At 41.1% G+C, this 20,343-nt stretch overlaps 3 non-coding genes and 1 pseudogene across 3 annotated transcripts; all 4 read right to left on the bottom strand.

Moving 5' to 3' along the window:
* Window positions 1-10,200: 10,200 nt before the first annotated feature.
* On the bottom strand, window positions 10,201-10,273 carry trnat-agu (transfer RNA threonine (anticodon AGU)). The gene has a single exon. It is a non-coding gene; the product is annotated as a tRNA-Thr (tRNA).
* A 3,573-nt stretch (window positions 10,274-13,846) lies between these two features.
* Window positions 13,847-13,918, bottom strand: trnaq-uug (transfer RNA glutamine (anticodon UUG)). The gene has a single exon. It is a non-coding gene; the product is annotated as a tRNA-Gln (tRNA).
* Window positions 13,919-18,728: 4,810 nt separating this feature from the next.
* On the bottom strand, window positions 18,729-18,886 carry LOC132898799 (U2 spliceosomal RNA; annotated as a pseudogene).
* A 201-nt stretch (window positions 18,887-19,087) lies between these two features.
* On the bottom strand, window positions 19,088-19,201 carry LOC132896427 (U5 spliceosomal RNA). Its single transcript, XR_009656042.1, has one exon. It is a non-coding gene; the product is annotated as a U5 spliceosomal RNA (small nuclear RNA).
* Window positions 19,202-20,343: the final 1,142 nt, after the last annotated feature.

Below are 20,343 nucleotides of genomic sequence, written 5' to 3' on the forward strand. Positions count from 1 at the left end.
AAGAGAGAGAGAGAGAGAGAGAGGACTGAGAAAGAGAGGACTACCTGCTGTCCTGATGTGCAATATTACAATATCACCTTGGCACTTTAACTACAATGCCACTCTAATCATATTGTCATTTTAATTTTATCCTCATGTCATTTTATTTATTTGTCATATTTTATCTGCTGCCTTTATTTAATTAATTCATTTATTTTTTCTTTTACTTTGTTACTGGCAACAGTCCTGCCATTGTATATTGTACATAATACACCTTTTTTTTGCTCTTGTAATGTACCGCTCTTCGCCCTTCTAATTGCCCTTCGGGGATAAATAAAGTTTTGTCTAAGTGTGCGTGTGCGTGTGTGTGTGTGTGTGTGGCAGAGGTCAGACAGGAAAAGATGAGAACCTGGGAAAGCAGCATGGTTGCTGCATTTCCCTCATTCTCAACCAATTGTGTGAGCATCTGTCTGTGTGTGTGTTCGTGTGTGTGTCTCTGTGTGTGTAATACTGCATGGTGTGTGTGTGTGAGTATGTGTGTGTGTGTGTGTGTGTGTGTAATACTGCATGCTCTGTGTGTGTATGTGTGTGGGTGTGTGTAATACTGCATGCTGTGTGTGTGTGTGTGTGTGTGTGTGTGTAATACTGCAGTGTGTGTGTGTGTGTGTGGGTGGGTGTGTGTAATACTGCATGCTGTGTGTGTGTGTGTGTGTGTGTGTGTGTGTGTGTGTGTGTGTGTGTGTGTGTGTGTGTAATACTGCAGTGTGTGTGTGTGTGTGTGTGTGTGTGTAATACTGCAGTGTGTGTGTGTGTGTGTGTAATACTGCAGTGTGTGTGTGTGTGTGTGTGTGTGTGTGTGTGTGTGTGTGTGTGTGTGTGTGTCAGAGGTCAGACAGGAAAAGTTGAGAACCTGGGAAATGCAGCAACCATGCTGCTTTCCCAGGTTCTCAACTTTGTGTGTGTGTGTGTGTGTGTGTGTGTAATACTGCCTGCTGTGTGTGTGCGCGCGTGTGTGTGTGGCAGAGGTCAGACAGGAAAAGTTGAGAACCTGGGAAAGCAGCATGGTTGCTGCATTTCCCTCATTCTCAACCAATTGTGTGAGCATCTGTCACAGATAATGGATGGAAGGGCTACTAGGCAGTGTGTATGCAGGGGCGGACTTACCATTAGGCAAACCAAGGCGGTTGCCTAGGGCCCCCCAAATTTGGGGGCCCCTAACGGTCAGCCCCGTCACGGTAAACACCAAACAATATATATATGTAATCTTAATTTGTCTCTGATATTAAGTAGTCAACGATATAAATGGAAAAACACACCAAAATAGCATCAGAATATCGAATTCATGTATATATAGTATTTGTCTCAGCACCCCCCGGTTGTTTTACATTGGACTAGTCCATGATCTGACGACGTAGACAGGTGCGCGACGGAAATTCAAACCAAAGCAGCGGGAACCGTAAACAAGATGAAGCGCAGTTATGACAGTGTTTGCGCTAAACGGAAAAAAAGGGCACAAAGCAAAAAGAATGCAGCTGCACTTCTGAAACTAACTACCTTTTTCAAATCGCCTGAGTCTGCTACAGCCTCAACCTCTGCTGTTGACTCTGTTGAGGAATGTGTTTTTGTGGAGGAGGTAGACTTTCAAGTAGGACTTTCTTTCTCATATGATTATGATGAACAATGGACATTTGGAGATTAAGGACTTTTCAGTAATGTACTGGCTGCAACCTTTAAAAACTCATATCTCTCTCTTTCTCTACCCCCCTCGCTCTCTCTCTCTCTCTCTCACACACACACACACACACACACACACACACACACACACACCTACACTCCATTATGGAATAGAAGATAGATAGAATGCCTTTATTGTCACTATACACATGTACAATGAGATTAAAGCATCTCCAATAACAGTGCAAACAGTGAGGAGAGAGAGAGAGAGGGGAAGAGGGAAAAAGAAAAAAAAAATAATTAATTAAATAAATAAAAATAAAAAATAAATAAAATAAAAGGGAGGGGGTGTAAGGTGCACAGTCTGGTGTTGTGTTACATATTATGGAGTGAGGTATTGCACATATAAAGTATTGCACAGAGACAGTCACATTATAAGATAAAATATTACATATTATGAAGTATTGCAAGGTAAGGTAAGGTGCACAGTCCTGAGGTGTATGTGTTGTGTGTAAGGTGCACAGTCTGGTGTTGTGTTACATATTATGGAGTGAGGTATTGCACATATAAAGTATTGCACAGAGACAGTCACATTATAAGATAAAATATTACACATTATGAAGTATTGCAAGGTAAGGTAAGGTGCACAGTCCTGAGGTGTATGTGTTGTGTGTAAGGTGCACAGTCCTGAGGTGTATGGGTTGTGTGTAAGGTGCACAGTCCTGAGGTGCGTGTGTTGTGTGTAAGGTGCACAGTCCTGAGGTGTGTGTGTTGTGTGTAAGGTGCACAGTCCTGAGGTGTATGGGTTGTGTGTAAGGTGCACAGTCCTGAGGTGCGTGTGTTGTGTGTAAGGTGCACAGTCCTGAGGTGTGTGTGCTGTGTGTAAGGTGCACAGTCCTGGGGTGTATGTGTTGTGTGTAAGGTGCACAGACTTGAGGTGTGTGTGTTATGTGTAAGGTGCACAGTCCTGAGGTGTGTGTGCTGTGTGTAAGGTGCACAGTCCTGAGGTGTGTGTGCTGTGTGTAAGGTGCACAGTCCTGAGGTGTGTGTGCTGTGTGTAAGGTGCACAGTCCTGAGGTGTGTGTGCTGTGTGTAAGGTGCACAGTCCTGAGGTCTGTGTGCTGTGTGTAAGGTGCACAGTCCTGAGGTGTATGTGTTGTGTGTAAGGTGCACAGACTTGAGGTGTGTGTGCTGTGTGTAAGGTGCACAGTCCTGAGGTGTATGTGTTGTGTGTAAGGTGCACAGACTTGAGGTGTGTGTGCTGTGTGTAAGGTGCACAGTCCTGAGGTGTGTGTGCTGTGTGTAAGGTGCACAGTCCTGAGGTGTGTGTGCGCTGTGTGTAAGGTGCACAGTCCTGAGGTGTATGTGTTGTGTGTAAGGTGCACAGTCCTGAGGTGAGTGTGCTGTGTGTAAGGTGTACAGTCCTGAGGTGTATGTGCTGTGGGTAAGGTGCACAGTCCTGAGGTGAGTGTGCTGTGTGTAAGGTGCACAGTCCTGAGGTGTGTGTGCTGTGTGTAAGGTGCACAGTCCTGAGGTGTATGTGTTGTGTGTAAGGTGCACACTCCTGAGGTGTATGTGTTGTGTGTAAGGTATACAGTCCTGAGGTGTATGTGCTGTGTGTAAGGTGCACAGTCCTGAGGTGTATGTGTTGTGTGTAAGGTGCACAGTCCTGAGGTGTATGTGCTGTGGGTAAGGTGCACAGTCCTGAGGTGAGTGTGCTGTGTGTAAGGTGCACAGTCCTGAGGTGTGTGTGCTGTGTGTAAGGTGCACAGTCCTGAGGTGTATGTGTTGTGTGTAAGGTGCACAGTCCTGAGGTGTATGTGCTGTGTGTAAGGTGCACAGTCCTGAGGTGTATGTGCTGTGTGTAAGGTGCACAGTCCTGAGGTGTATGTGTTGCATTTCACATTATGGAGTGAGGTATTGCACAGAGAGAGTCACCTTATAAAGTACTGCACATTATAAATTAGTAAATAGTAAAATAGTAAAGTAAATAAACTATAATGTCAGAGCATATCCGAGTTCAGGGCGGTTATGGCTTTTGGAAAGAAGCTGTTTTTTAATCGATTTGTCTTTGTCCTGATGCACCTGTAGCGCCTCCCTGAGGGCAACAGGTCAAACAGATCAAAGCCAGAACAATGGAATTTTGAAGATTAAGGACATTTCAATAATGTACTGGCTGCATCCTTTACAAACTCACAATCCCTCCGTATCTGTCTCTCAACCACTGTATTGCCTGTCACTAAATGGCTCTCTCACTCCCTGCCTCACTCACACTCTCTCACACACACAAACTCTCTCACTCCCTCCCTCCCTCACTCCCTGCCTCACTCACACTCTCTCACACACACAAACTCTCTCTCTCTCTCTCTCTCTCTCTCTCTCTCGTACATTTATCTTGGCATCAGTCTTATCCCATTGAAATGTAGAGGTTTCGATAGAGTAATATTCATTTGTGTTGTAGTTCTGATAACAGTAAGAACATTTTGTATCTCTGGTAATGTGTATCTGGTAATATGGATCCATTTGTGTTCTACTTCTGATAAGAATAAGATCATTTTATATCTGGTAATATGTATCTGTGGAGTAAAAATAATAATTGGATTTCAGGTATCCTTGTTTTATTAAAATATGGAGATTGACTCTAAAAATTGTCTCTCTCTCTGTCTACTGTCTCTTCTTCTGTTGGTTGCCTTGTCGCTCTCTCTTTCTGGTTTTATCTGAGCAATAAACACTGTCAGAATTTTGGCAAATGCTGGAGTAATCTCAAACCTGTTTCACTGTGGAGCTTATTTGGGGCACACTGTTAGTGGCAGTTTGCTATCTTTTTTTCTGAATTTACAGCAAGGAGATATGGCATGTGCCAAGTAGGGATGACCATTATTCTGTATGTGTGTTTCAAGACTGACTTTTGAGGGCCCCATGTCTGTATTTCGCCTAGGGCCCCAAAATGGCTAGAACCGCCCCGTGTGTATGACTGGTAATTACTAGCATTGGTATGGTGGCAGGCACACAGGACCGAAACCATCAGAAAACAACTTGATGGGTTTCTTTATGTATCCACACAGGGTAATTACCAATGGCACAGCAGCTGTTTTTGAGCAGGCACTCTCAGAACTCCCATGTCAATCTTTAGATTGTGCAGATGATCTAATGGAAATTTTTAATTCAAGAATGAATCATATTATGGATGCTATTGCTCCTTTAAAAACCAAAAGAGTCATAGACAAAGGAAAAGCACCCTGGAAATTAAATCCAGCAGTTAAAATGTTAAAGAGGGAATGTAGAAAGTCTGAAAGAAAATGGTGTAAATCTAAACTCCAGATTCATTATCAAATCTACAAAGGGATGTTATGTAAATACAACTTAGAAATTTCTAAAGCAAGACAGTCTTTTTTTGCTGACATTATTAATAGGAATATCAACAATGCCCATGTGCTATTTTCTACAGTTGAAAAGCTAACAAACCCATCAAGACAATTGCCTTCTGAATTTCTCTCAGTTAATACATGCAACGACTTTGCATCTTTTTTCAAAGGAAAGATTGATAAAATACGTATGAATATAGCCACACAGGTGCAAACACTTCAAAATCTGGAACCATTGGATAACAAGAGAGGGGGTCGTAATACAATGTCAACATTTAGTTTAATTGATGTTGAGACTCTGAGAAAAACAGTACAAAGTCTCAGCTCCTCCACATCTGAACTGGACATTTTACCTACAGTCTTTTTCAAATCTGTTCTTCACCTAATATCAGATGAGGTACTTCAGATTATCAACACCTCCTTATGAACTGGCATGTTTCCCTCATCTCTGAAAAAAGCGGTTGTAAAACCCCTACTGAAAAAGAATAACCTGGATGTCTCAGTACTCAACAACTACAGGCCCATATCCAATTTGTCATTCGTTGGTAAAATAATTGAAAAAATTGGTTTTAATCAATTAACTGCCTTCCTGACATCAAACGGATGTTTTGATAAGTTTCAGTCAGGTTTTCATGCCAATCATAGCACTGAAACAGCTCTTACTAAAGTCATGAATGACCTACGTCTTAATTCTGATGCTGGTAAAACATCAGTCTTGGTGCTTTTAGACTTAAGTGCTGCATTTGACATGGTAGATCATTTCATACTGTTACATCGACTGGAGCATTGGGTTGGATTTACTGGTATAGTAATCAACTGGTTAAAATCTTACCTACAACAAAGATTTTTTTTTATGTGGCCATTGGAGGCCACAGTTCATCACCCGTGTCCTTGAACTGTGAGGTTCCCCAGGGCTCAATCCTGGGACCATTACTATTCAATCTTTATATGCTCCCACTTGGACAAATTATTAAGAATAACTCAATAAACTTCCATAGCTATGCAGATGACACTCAGCTTTACTTAGCTATGTCACCTAATGACTATGCCCCTCTTGAGTCTCTTCATAGATGCATTGACCAAATTAACAAATGGATGTCTCACAATTTTCTTCAGCTGAACACAGATAAAACTGAAGTAATTATATTTGGCAAAAAGGAGGAAAGGCTTAGGATTGCCACTGTTCTTGAAACTAAGGGGCTTAAAGCAAAGGATACTGTCAAAAACCTTGGTGTCCTTATTGACAGTGAACTTAACTTCAACAGTTATATGAAAGTGGTAAAAAAGTCTGCATTCTATCACCTAAAAAACATTTCTAAACTCAGGGGTCTCATGTCAAAGCATGATCTAGAAAAACTTATTCATGCTTTCATCTCCAGTAGGGTTGATTACTGCAATAGCCTTTTCACAGGTCTTCCAAAAAAGACCATCAAAGAGCTTCAACTAATCCAAAATGCAGCAGCAAGGGTTCTTACAAGAACAAAAAGGGTAGTCCATATCACTCCAATCCTAAGGTCTCTGCACTGGCTCCCAGTGAGCTATAGAATTGACTTTAAGGCATTACTTCCTCTATTTAAAACATTAAATGGGATGGGACCCAGCTACCTACTGGATATGTTTCAATTATATGCACCAACTAGGTATCTAAGATCACAGGAGAAAAACTTGCTAGTAATACCAGCTGTCAAAATAAAGTGTGGTGAAGCAGCCTTTAGTTGCTATGCTGCTAAGCTTTGGAACCAACTTCCAGATGATATCAAAAATGCTCCTACTGTTGTTAGTTTTAAATCCAGGCTCAAGACAAAGCTGTTTTCAGATGCTTTCACTTGATTAATTTTTACCTAAAGTGTAATTAATTTCCTTTAACATAATTTCTTTTAATTTTGATTTTAATGATTTTACTTTAATTCTTTATTTTAATTTCTTTTTAATTTTGGATTTTAATGATTTCACTTTTACTTTAATTCTTTGTTACTGTTCTTATGCTTTTAATTTTGTGAAGCACATTGAATTGCCTGTGTGTATGAAATGCGCTATACAAATAAACTTGCCTTGCCTTATTTTTTTTGGCAATTTTTGATATAAAACAAAAGAGGCTGTCTATGATATAAGAAAATTCTACAACCCAGAAACAGATGGGAGCTCCGCTTTTAGGCAGTGCCTGAATCTACTGGTATTACGAAGACCAGCAGCTGTTTTTTTTTCTCTCACTTTAATGAAATACTCCAGAAAATGTCTGTTATAAAATAAACAACCAAAATTATTTTGAATTGGCTGTGAGATTACATTGCAGACTTTCAGTTTGAAATTGTGTGTATTTAGTTTCTCTTTCCATCTGCCCAACCCCCTCCCTCCCTCCCTCTCTCGCTACACATGCGACTCCTGAGATCCCAGTGACCCCGTCTTGCCACCATCACCTTCTGGCTTCATCCTTCAGGATAAATTCTATATATGTAACATTTATATCCGGAATTTATATATTTCTGTAAAGCTGCTTTGTGATGATGTCCATGGTTAAAAGCATTTTACAGGCAAAATTGAATTTAATTGTACAGCACCCTCCACAATTATTGGTACCCCTCATTAAGATATGTTCTTAGGCTTCTAATAAATTCATTTTTTTATAAATAATATAGGACAACAATGCCAAAAAAAGAGAAAACTCCAACCTTTAATTCAAGTGCATTTATTCAGTGGGAAAAATCCCACATTAAGAAATAATTATTTTACATGAAATCATGTGTGCCACAGTTATTGGCACCCCTGATGTTAATACTTTGTACAACTCCCTTTTGCCAACAAGACAGCACTTAATATTCTCCTATAACATTTCACAAGATGGGAGAGGGATATTCGACCATTCCTCTTTGCACAATCTCTCTAAATCATCCAGAGTCCTGGGTCCTCTCCTATGCACTCTCCTCTTCAGCTCACCCCACAGGTTTTCAATTGGGTTGAGATCTGGGGACTGAGATGGCCATGGGAGGAGCTTGATTTTGTGTCTGGTGAGCCATTTTTGTGTAGATTTGGCCACATGTTTAGGGTCATTATCTTGCTGAAAGACCCAGTGATGACCCATCTTCAGCTTTTGGGCAGAGGCCACCAGATTTTGATTTGAAATGTCTTGGTATTTCAAAGAGTTTGTGATGCCATGCACGCTAACAAGGCCTTTGGAAAAGAAACAGGCCCACAGCATCACCGATCCTCCCCCATACTTCACAGTGGGCATGAGGTGCTTTTCTGCATACTCATCTTTTGTAATGTATTAAGAGTATTGCCAAAAAGCTCTATCTTGGTCTCATCTGACCAAAGCACACGGTCCCAGTTGAAGTCCCAGTACCACTTAGTGAACTCCAGATGTTTACGTTTATGCTTGTAAGTGAGAAAAGGCGTTTTCTGTGCATGCCTCCCAAACAGCTTGTTGGCATGGAGATAGCACCTGATGGTTGTTATGGAGACTTTGTGACCCCAAGATGCTACTCTTTGATGCAATCCTCTAACAGTGAGCTTTGGAGAACTTTTTACTTCTCTTACCATCCTCCTCACTGTGTGTGGTGGCAAGATAAACTTGCATCCTCGTCTAGGCTTGTTTGCCACTGTTCCAGTTGTTTTAAACTTCTTGATGATTCCTCTGACTGTAGATATGGGCCGGTGTAGGCGAGTGGCTATTTTCTTGTAGCCATTGCCTGACTTATGAAGGTCGACACACATCTGCCTTACTTGAATGGTGTGTTCTCTTGTCTTTCCTATGTTGAAGAGTGGATAAGAGAAATAGACCTCTGTGTCACATCATATTTATACCCCAGGAAAACAGGATGTGATGAATTACTAATTAAAGGTTCCTAGATAATCTGATCAACTTTATAAACTACAGTAGAAATGACAGAAATGCTTCAATTACATTTATTTTCTAGGAATTGTTATGGATGCCAATAATTGTGGAACAGGTGATTTTATGAAAAATAATTATTTCTTAGTCAGGGATTTTCATCATCATCATCATCATCTCTAGCCACTTTATCCTGTTCTACAGGGTTGCAGGCAAGCTGGAGCCTATCCCAGCTGACTACGGGCGAAAGGCCGGGTACACCCTGGACAGTGGTGTAGTGGTTAGCACTGTCGCCTCACAGCAAGAAGGTCTGGGTTCGAGCCCCGTGGCTGACGAGGGCCTTTCTGTGCGGAGTTTGCATGTTCTCCCTGTGTCCATGTGGGTTTCCTCCGGGTGCTCTGGTTTCCCCCACAGTCCAAAGACATGCAGGTTAGGTTAACTGGTGACTCTAAATTGACCATAGGTGTGAATGTGAGTGTGAATGGTCATCTGTGTCTATGTGTCAGCCCTGTGATGACCTGGTGACTTGTCCAGGGTGTACCCCGCCTTTCGCTCGTAGTCAGCTGGGATAGGTTCCAGCTTGCCTGCGACCCTGTAGAACAGGATAAAGCAGCTAGAGATAATGAGATGAATATCGTAACTATCACTGCACAGTTGTTTTCTTTAAAATTATGTGCATGGTGATTTTGTCCAATGACACTGAGGTTATAAAATAGGAATTTTCTCAGTGCAGAGTAGCAGCGTGAAAATGGCTTGGATGTTACTGCTGGTGAACATGTTGTTTTACTGGGCCACGTTTTAGCCACTATTTCATACTTGTTCCATTGCCTGATCACAGAAACAGAAAAAAAATGTAAATGAGAACAGCTTTATTGGGAATTAGGCTGTATTAAAATCATGTCCATCTGCAGCTATGAGGTCACTGAGGTCTGGACCTCAGTATTTTTTGTTTAGAACTAAAAAATAATAATAATTAAAAAAAAGTTTAAACCTAAAGACAAATGGATAAAAAGCAAACTTCTCTGATAAGATGACTGCATGGTGTCCAAACATGTCTTCTCACCAGCCATCATCACGTGGTTCCCCTTGAAGTCTTTTTTGTTGATGTTATCAACTGTACATTGATGGAGACTTGAATGCAAAGTGTTTTGCAGAAATTGCACACCAAAGACACCTTCAGATCTTCAGTAAGCTCATTGATCTTCAAACTGTCCAAATGGAGCCACCATCACCAGCAGAAAGTGGTCTTCAGGTGATGAGAAATCTTGAGCACTTGCTCACCTTCTAGTGTCAATGTTCTCAATGTCCCCTCTTTTGGCTGGATCATCTTTCTGCATTCAAAATGTCCATTATAGGCCCCAGTGAGGATTGAACTCACAACCTCTGGTTTACTAGACCAGCGATCTTACCACTGAGCTATGGAGCCTTTATGCTTTCACAGCAGCTAAAGATTGGGGCTACAGCAGAACTTTGAAGCCCCTGTGCCAATCCTCAAAAACAGCCCACAGAAACTGCTGTAACCTCACTCACAACTTTAGTTCCTAGCTGCAGTTAATGTCTGTTTATTATTTGCCTCACAAAAAATTGACACACATTTTAAATAATGCGGTGTGTCAATCATAGAGTGGGCTGTGGGCTGTACATTCTGGCTACTTTCTCATCTGAGCTAACAAAAACACTGGACAAGCCAAGCCCTCAAGAGACAAACCATAAGCACCATGAGTGACCTCACTGATCTTCAAGTTCTTCATGTGGGGCCATCCTCAGCAGCAGCCAGTGGTTACCAGGTGATGAGAACTCCAACCAAAAAAAGCTGACCAGTATTTTTGGTTCTTTAAAAAAAAAGTAATTTTCTCAACCTCATGCTTTTTCCATGCATATCTCATAGACTTCTTTTTCCAAGTTTCCTAGTGCTACATAGTCCAAAATTATAATTGTGTAACCAGGAAGTTATAAATATGTGCAGCACAATAAGAATCCTTTAGAGTTTCAGCTGCGCTTTTGAGTCTGGTTCCTCTCAAGGTTTCTTCCTCATGTCATCTGAGGGAGTCTTCCCTTGCCACCGTCGCTGCAGGCTTGCTCATTGGGGATAGATTAGGGATAAAATTAGCTCATGTTTTAAGTCATTCAAATTCTGTAAAGCTGCTTTGCGACAATGTTTATTGTTAAAAGCACTATACAAATAAACTTGACTGTTTTGAGGAAACAGTGAGAACTCACAAGCACCACTGTTCCCCAGTCCCAACATCTCTGATCAGAACTCTCTAACTTCAGAAGGTAGGTCAAAGGCCACAGTGAGAATTGAACTCACCACTCCTGGTTTACAAAACCAGTACTCTAAACACTGAGCTATGGAGCCTTAAGCATGTACCTATCTAGCATAGATTCAGCCCAAAGCAGAACCTTGAGGACCCTCTGCTTATCCTAAAATACCACTTGTCCACCAAGTCACCACTTTTCCACTGAGGGCTGGTTCCAAGCTGGTGCCTAATCTTGAGCCAGTTCTTGAAGTTTCCACAGCCAAAGAACCAGCTCTCAGCCAGGAAAACTGGTCCCAGAGTGCCACCAAATCTTTGCTGGTCTAGAACCAAAAAACGCTTATGTCAGTGGCTAGGACTTGTTTTGCTGGGAAACAATCTTGAAGGGGTTTTTTTTTTGTACAACATTTAAAGGAACAGTCCACCATACTTCCATAATGAAATATGCTCTTATCTGAATTGAGATGAGCTGCTCCATACCTCTCCGAGCTTTGCGCGACCTCCCAGTCAGTCAGACGCAGTCAGATGCACTGTCACTCCTGTTAGCAATGTAGCTAGGCTCAGCATGGCCAATGGTATTTTTTGGGGCTGTAGTTAGATGCGACCAAACTCTTCCATGTTTTTCCTGTTTACATAGGTTTATATGACCAGTGATATGAAACAAGTTCAGTTACACAAATTGAAACGTAGCGATTTTCTATGCTATGGAAAGTCCGCACTATAATGACAGGCATACTAACACCTTCTGTGCACTTCAGCAGCGCATTGATACGGAGCTCAGATATCAATGCGCTGCCGAAGCATGCAGAAGGTGTTAGTACGCCTGTCATTATAGTGCGGACTTTCCATAGCATAGAAAATCGCCACTTTTCAATTTGTGTAACTGAACTTGTTTCATATCACTGGTCATATAAACCTATGTAAACAGGAAAAACGCGGAAGAGTTTGGTCGCATCTAACTACAGCCCCAAAAAATACCATTGGCCATGCTGAGCCTAGCTACATTGCTAACAGGAGTGACAGCGCATCTGACTGCGTCTGACTGACAGGGAGGTCGCGCAAAGCTCGGAGAGGTACAGCTCGTCTCAATTCAGATAAGAGCATATTTCATTATGGAAGTACGGTGGACTGTTCCTTTAAGGGTTCATCTCTGAGAAACAACCAAAAACTTCACATGAGGAAGAAACATTGAGAGCAACCAAACTCAAAAGAGAACCCATCCTCATCTGGGTCACACCAGATAGTGAGATTATAAATAAGTTCCCTTCTATAACTTTGTGCCACATTGTCAAAATTTGCAACAGACCCCTTGCACTGACATCACACTTACATTAGCAACCATTTCTGCCCTTGTCCTGGGGGAGAAGTGAACTTTGTTTACATACTTAAGGCAAGCGATATTGCAGATGTCAGACATCTGCAGTTCAAAGAAAGCTATCACTAAAAAAGCTTTACTACTGGATTGCTTGGATGAGAGAAGCAAAGGATAGATACATGCAGAAGTTAGAGTTTATTTATGGTTATGATCCGTGCAAAATTACTCGAAATGATTGGAGTGATGAAGTCCATTTGTGGCCTAGGTTTACCTCCATGGATGTTGGAATGTAGCTTCTCACAGCATTTTCTCTGTTTTAATAAAAAAATAATAAAAAAACAAAACTTATTGTTTGCTGAAAGAGAAGGGCAGGGAGGATTGAGAATCCAGCAGCTGTGGTTTGTTTACACCCAGTACTAAAACTTCTGGCATCCTAGCAATCACTGCAAATACGCCTGCAAAAAGCAAGAATCAGAGACAGTTTCACTAACTCTTTAAATGCCAGCAGCCAAATCAGTTTTCCTGACCACCATTTCATTCACCGATAGTAAACTCACATGCAAATTACATGAATGAATACAACCTCTGTTCTATTCCAGGTTAAGCACTCGCAAAGAATGACTGAAAAACTTCTAACTCTGTGGATTGTTGGTGAATAAAATGGCAAGATCATGGCAGCAAACTGCAGTCTGTCTCGTCTCATCTTCTTCCACTTATCTGGGGCCGGGTCACGGATCCACACTGCACCGGCCCCCTACAGCTACCTTTGTGGGTGGTGAACCCACAGGAGGTCGGGCCCACGTCACCACTTCAGGCTGAGCCCAGCCGGGCCCCGTGGGCAAAGGCCCAGCCACCAGGCGCTCGCATACGAGCCCCAACCCCAGGCCTGGCTCCAGGGTGGGGCCCTGGCTGCACCATACCGGGCGACGTCACGGTCCTTGATTGAGCATTATCCATAAGGGGCTTTGGTGAACTGCTCTTGGTCTGGCCTGTCACCTAGGACCTGTCTGCCTTGGGAGACCCTAACAGGGGTGTAATGCCTCCGACAACATAGCTCCCAGGATCAACTGCAGTCTGTACTCATTGATTTTCAAACTGTCCATCTGGGGCCATTCCTCACCAGCAGAAAGTGGTCTTCAGGTGATGAGAAATCATGAGCAGCACTTTCTCACCTTCTGGTGTCAGCCTCCTCAATATTCCCTCTTTTGTGTGGATCATCTTTCTACCTTCAAAGTGTCCCTTATAGGCCCCAGTGAGGATTGAACTAACAACCCTCGATTTATAAGGCCGGTGCTCTCACCACTGAGCTAATTTTCAGAAGGCTAACACGTCGACGGAAACAGAGGGTTTGGGACGTGACAGCTTGCTTGACCAAAAGGAGCTTGCACTTGAGACAGTCTGCACATTTTACCTCAGAAGCCTTCAGAGGTTCCACTGAGATTTAAACTCAGATCACTGGAGTCAAAGTCCAGAGTGCTAACCATTACACCATGGACCCAAGACATAGCTGGAAGATTGTTTTCACCACCAAATTACTACCTGGCAAAAAAATAAACATGTCCTTGGTCAGAGGCTGAGACATACACAAACTACACTCCTCAATGCTGAAAGAAAGCAAAAGTAACATGAACCTGCTTTCCTCCACACATCTCATGCAACCATCTGAAACTTGGAGCAGGATCGTGCAGACATGAAAAAGCCAAACCTTTGAAGGATATAATGAAATTCCAGCAGCATATGATTTAAGGTTTTACCTTAAATCATCAACCTGTTGGAAAAAAACAAAAACAAATTAAAAGAACCCTGGACTGCTGGCTACATGGTTAATCATTCGTTGTTCTCATCTCATTATCTCTAGCCACTTTATCCTGTTCTACAGGGCCGCAGGCAAGCTGGAGCCTAGCTGACTATAGGCAAAAGGTGGGATACACCCTCAACAAGTCACCAGGTCATCACAGGCAACCATTCACACTCACTTTAGAGTCACCAGTTAACCTAACCTGCATGTCTTTGGGGAAAACCAGAGCACCCAGAGGAAACCCATGCAGAGAACATGCAAACTTCGCACAGAAAGGCCCTACCCAGCCACAGGGCTTGAACCTGGATCTTCTTGCTGTGAGGCAACAGCACTAACCACTACACCACCATATCATTTGTTGCTGTTTGTATTAATTTCTAGTTTTGTAGTTTTTCAATCAATGTCAACAGCCAATTTACATTGCAGCCACATGAAAATCCAGGTCAAAGGTCACATGTTATTCCATGAAATAAAACTTTATATTTTCCATCTAAAAATATAAAATATCTACTGATGTTGTAATATGTGGTAGATATTTACAACAAGCTGAAAAATAAATAAATACACACATAAATAAAATTTAATCTGAATGGAATAGAAAAATATGAATATTTCAAGCTTGTAATTTTGTATATGCTAGGAATTTAATTCTGATCTCATTCTATTTATTGCAGTAGGATTCCAAATACTCTCTAAGCATTCCACGCCAAAATGTTTTTCAAGCACTTATTTTTGCAAAGGCATGCCAGCTGAAGCCTCTCAGGCTCCGATCTGAAAATATTGGGACCTGAGGGAAGTGGTGCATGTATTGTTGCTTGTGAGTTCTCACTGCTGCTGAGGAAGGTGCAGTTTCTTCAAAACATGTTGCACTCAAATCTCTCTCTTTGAGCCTTTGATACCATCAACAACACTGGATGAACAGCCAGACAGACGGATGGATGGACAGAACCTGTTTCTATATCCCCCGCCAAACTTCATTTGTTGCATCCCATTAATACACTTTACAATAGATTATTAGATTCTAATAGAATAGATGAGCCAAAATAATTGGGGATCTTTTTTAATGGGCAGAAAAGCAGAAAAGGTTGAGAACCCCTGGCATACATCACATCAGGGGAGTGAAACTCAAGCACTGGAGAGCTTAAACCCAACAGGGATTTTTACAAACACAAATTTCACCCACAATTCCTAATTCTGAACAGGATTTGATTTTAGGGTATGTAAAATGACATAATAGATTGTTTAACCAAAGACAAAAGTGTTTTTACTGGCAGCTTTTGACAGTCATGTGTGTTTCAAAACATTGTTTAAGATCCTCTAGGGCAAGACTTGAGTGTCTCATGACTAAAACAAATAGCAGAAATATTGTGACTATTTTCTCTTTGCATGTGCAAAAGTTCTGAAGATTCCTGACACAAGAAGGACACTGTATAAAATATGGAAGCGTATTGATGCCACACCAGAAAAAAAAGAGTAAAAATCAGTATCACATCATAATTTGAAAAATTTATTGTTATAACAATATATTTTTCATCCTATAACAATATATTTTCATGTTATTACATGAAACATTTTACCTTATGACATGATAATTTATATTGTTAAAACGTGAAACTTTTCACATGAAAATGCGATAACTTTAAACTCATTTTTGAACCAAGGGCTTGAATGAGGTGTGTGAAGAATAAACTGGGTAATATGGCTCATTAACATGATTTAATCAAGTTCTATTTCATGCTTGAGTTGAACTGTGGTAAACTTATAAATATATTCATAAATTCAAACTTCCCGGACCAATAACTCTGAAAGATTTAACCAGAAAACTGTGTGACATATCAAGTGAAAGCACTGGTTCCCTGCTGTCCACCAGGCACCCAACAGAGTCACACCATAATAATGTCATGGTGTCTGGCGCATGGGATGCGGTGTCAAAGAAAGGAATAAATATGTATTCATAACTGTGATGTGTATCTCTTTTTTGGTGTCAATGTGACAAGACAGTGTAGCAATTCTTGACATGAAATCCACTACACTGCACAATTTGATGGTTCATATGCTATAACATTATTATTCTAGTCAGGCTGATTTTGTGTCCTTGTAAATATTTTGCTCATACACTCATCAGGAGCTCCACTTTTAGGCAGTGCCTAAATATCTATATTATTCTATTTGGGAACACGATGATTTCTACTTGCACCGGTGCAATCACAGTTTCACTTTTGTGCTACATAATTATACTATATGAACTTTCCTGAATAAAATCAGAGGAAATTAATATTTATTTGAGGAAAATCATTGAAATAACTTGGCACAATGCAGATACTCATTCACACATGTGGCGATTTGTATAAATGCAAAATGTTTGCAGCAAACTTGTGATTGGTTTATAGCATACAAATTAGTTTTTTTCCTTCTACTTGTTTGCTTTTTGTGTTTTTGATATAATTGTGTTTATTTAATATTTTCTATAATAATAATAATAATAATAATAATAATAATCGATATGTGCAGTGATGTTGATGATTCTACACTGTGTAAGAGTGAAGTGGTTGAATATCTTTGTCATAAATCTTTTCGGTGTTGCACTTTGTACACAGTCCCTGAGCACTCATCTCACAGCCAGCAAATTTACTGCAAACAGTAAACATTCTAGCAAACCTGTGGCAAAAAATAGAATTAGGGATCAAGTGTTTGCCTTAAGTTTTCCACAAAGTTAGCCACAAGTGCACCAGAGGTTTGACACAAAATTAATTTGCATGTAAAAATACGACCTTGCCACAAATTTGTGGCAACATTGCCAAAGGTTCACCACAACTGTCTAACAGAAACCTGATTTTTTTTTTAAATCCTGATGTAATTATTGAATAATAATTGATTTTAAAATTAAATTATTTGCACTGCATAGTTGACTATTAGCTGTTCCTGCTTCCAGTTTGCATTTGCTTACAATGTGCTAAAATCAGGTTCCATATGTGAGGCTGAATGTAAAGCCAGGATTATTCAGTAAGAATCATCAATCAGTCAATAACATTGGTGACACTGTCATGTGATGCTGTGGGGCGGAGCTTCAGGAACCTTTATGATCTTAATATATCAGAGCACAGAAAGAATATTCTCATTCAGCTGAGACCATTCGTCATGTTCACTGTTATATTCATGTGTCTGTGGCTCTCACTCGGTGAGTTAACATTTTTCTGTGACTTCAGAAATATTAAGTGTTGAATTAGTGATTAATTAGTCTGTGTGGTGTTAAAAACAGCAGAATAGGGGTCTGACTTATGTAGTTCTGGCTTGATTATGTAAAGGTTAAAACCATTATATTCTCCTTTCTATGACAGGTGACTCCATGGCAGATTCAATAGAGCCACTTTTCACCCATGAAGTTGTTCATGAAGGTGGTGATGTTACTCTGTCCTGCAAATATGAAACAAGTAAGATATCACCCACCCTGCACTGGTACAGACAATATCCAAAATCTAAACCTGAGTTCCTTCTTTATGTTCAAAGTGGAACTCTAAGTTCCAACCATCCCCCAAGAATGTCTGCTAAAGTTAATGAAAAGAAGAAAGAAGTGGATCTGCTCATCTCCTCTGCTGCTGTATCAGACTCTGCACTATACTACTGCGCTCTGCCGCCCACAGTGACAGGAAATCCAACTGCACTGTACAAAAACTTTCACACAGTTTTGTTTATATTGTAGGCAGTTCTGCGGATGATTTTGAGAAATGTTTAGCAGGAATCTCTCTTTCTCTCTGAAGATTTATAAAGGGATTATATTTTTGCCACATGTTACATTATTAGGAGGCAGAATTCATTCTTTGGTAACCATTATATGCTGGTCAGGGTCGGGGTGATTATGGAGCCTGTCCTGGAATCTCCTGGGCATAATGTGGGAATAAACCCTGAATGGGATGTCAGTCCTTCACAGAGCACCATGTACAAACCATTTCGCACACTCATTCACACCTAGGGGCATTTTATCCCAGCAAATTTCCTACAGTCTTGTTTTTTTGGAGGTGGAATGAAACTAAAGAACCCATGTGGGGTGATGTAAAACTGCTTGTGTCACAGTGCTGCGAGTAAAACAAATACTCATCAAATTATCACATTTTTACAAATTGTCTGCTTAAAATGTGTTGTGGTGTGCTGTTATGTCTTTTTTTATCATAAAGAAATCTTTGTACCCTCATGGTACAATTCCATATTCCTCAATAGCCAGTGCACTAAAGACAAGGCTTGGCTCAACCCTCATACCAGAATTCCAAGAATTCTCATGAAAAACTAAGAAAAAGAATTACTGCAGATTAACAGTCCAGTTGCTTGTTAAACATGAAGAAAACCAGAAAACGGGGAAGAGTCAGACCAAACAAAAAAGTTTTTCTTTCTTTCCTTTTTAAACAAAATAACTCTTTCTAGAACTACTATAATGTCACACAGATACATGGAACAGAAAAAGCAAACCCCACTTTTAGCTCTCTGCTATCAAACATCTACTCTTATATAGAAAATACAAACGTTAAACTGACATATTAAAGGGAAAAAGTTTGTTTTTTTAAGTCTCTAAACAAGGACAACTCCCTGTTCTAAAAATCTGTTTAATATATCATTCTCACTTAGAGAACATATCAGATACTACACTTGATCTTAGCCAAAAGACCAAAACGCGATAAAGTCTTCTAGTAAACAGCTTTAAATAAACCACTTCCAAATATTAAACTCCAGAAAGGTAAACACAGCTAGACTCCGCCCCCAACAGCTGGATCCTTTTGAAGAGAGATATCGGCTTGGTGTGTGTGTGTGTGTGTGTGTGTTGGGGGGGTTCCATGCAAAAGGCTCGATATTTCTAACATTTGACCATGAAACATGTCCAGCTCTACCAGAGCAAAGCCTGCAAAAATAAGCTGAGCTCATTAACATCCCTCTCCCCGGAAATGTTTAGTAAAAGGTGAAAGATTTGCGGTCAGTGCAGAGAAACCTGAGCTGCACTGAACACTGGATCAGGTTAGTGACACTGGATTGGAGGCTGGGAGACTCTCAGCGCTGCCGCTGTGATGCTTGGAGTTGTGGCTGAGGAGCTCATTACGGAAACACCTGGGATCTCCTTTAAAAGGAGGAGCCTTTGGGAAATGGCGGGGGCTTGGAGCTCATCACCTGCTGGCTTGGGTTTGGCTATTTGTTATGGCTTTGTTTTGTATTTGGTTTTTCTTTCATGTTACAGCTCTTCACTCCACTATCATCACATGCTTGCACTGTCTAACACTACTGATTAATTGCCTTACTCACACCATTCATTCATTTAGTAAATATTTCTATTTTCTTTAAGTAAATGAATTAAGATCTTCAGTCTCTGTCCTTGTCCTCCTTCCTTTGTTGGGATTTGTGAATCAGTCGGAACACTAAGTCATAGCAAAAGGCGCGGTCACGTGACTGCAGCTGTGTGAGCTTTGAACCCTGACATTACAAAAGTATAAGTTTAGAAACACAAGCCAAATGTGACCAACATACAAATAAACAAATCTCATCTCATTATCTCTAGCCACTTTATCCTTCTACAGGGTCGCAGGCAAGCTGGAGCCTATCCCAGCTGACTACGGGCAAAAGGCGGGGTACACCCTGGACAAGTCGCCAGGTCATCACAGGGCTGACACATAGACACAGACAACCATTCACACTCACAGTCAATTTAGAGTCACCAGTTAACCTAACCTGCATGTCTTTGGGGGAAACCGGGGGACCCGGAGGAAACCCACACGGACACGTGGAGAACATGCAAACTGCGCACAGAAAGGCCCTCGAACCCAGGACCTTCTTGCTGTGAGGCGACAGCGCTAACCACTACACCACCGTGCCACCCTCAAATAAACAAATCAAAGCACATTTCAATGAAGTATTAAACTTGAATGAGCCAGCAGCAATCTCATCTCATCTCATTATCTCTAGCCGCTTTATCCTTCTACAGGGTCACAGGCAAGCTGGAGCCTATCCCAGCTGACTACGGGCGAAAGGCGGGGTACACCCTGGACAAGTCGCCAGGTCATCACAGGGCTGACACATAGACACAGACAACCATTCACACTCACACCTACAGTCAATTTAGAGTCACCAGTTAACCTAACCTGCATGTC

This window comes from Neoarius graeffei, chromosome 1 (genome assembly GCF_027579695.1).
Source record: "Neoarius graeffei isolate fNeoGra1 chromosome 1, fNeoGra1.pri, whole genome shotgun sequence".
NCBI lineage: Eukaryota > Metazoa > Chordata > Actinopteri > Siluriformes > Ariidae > Neoarius > Neoarius graeffei.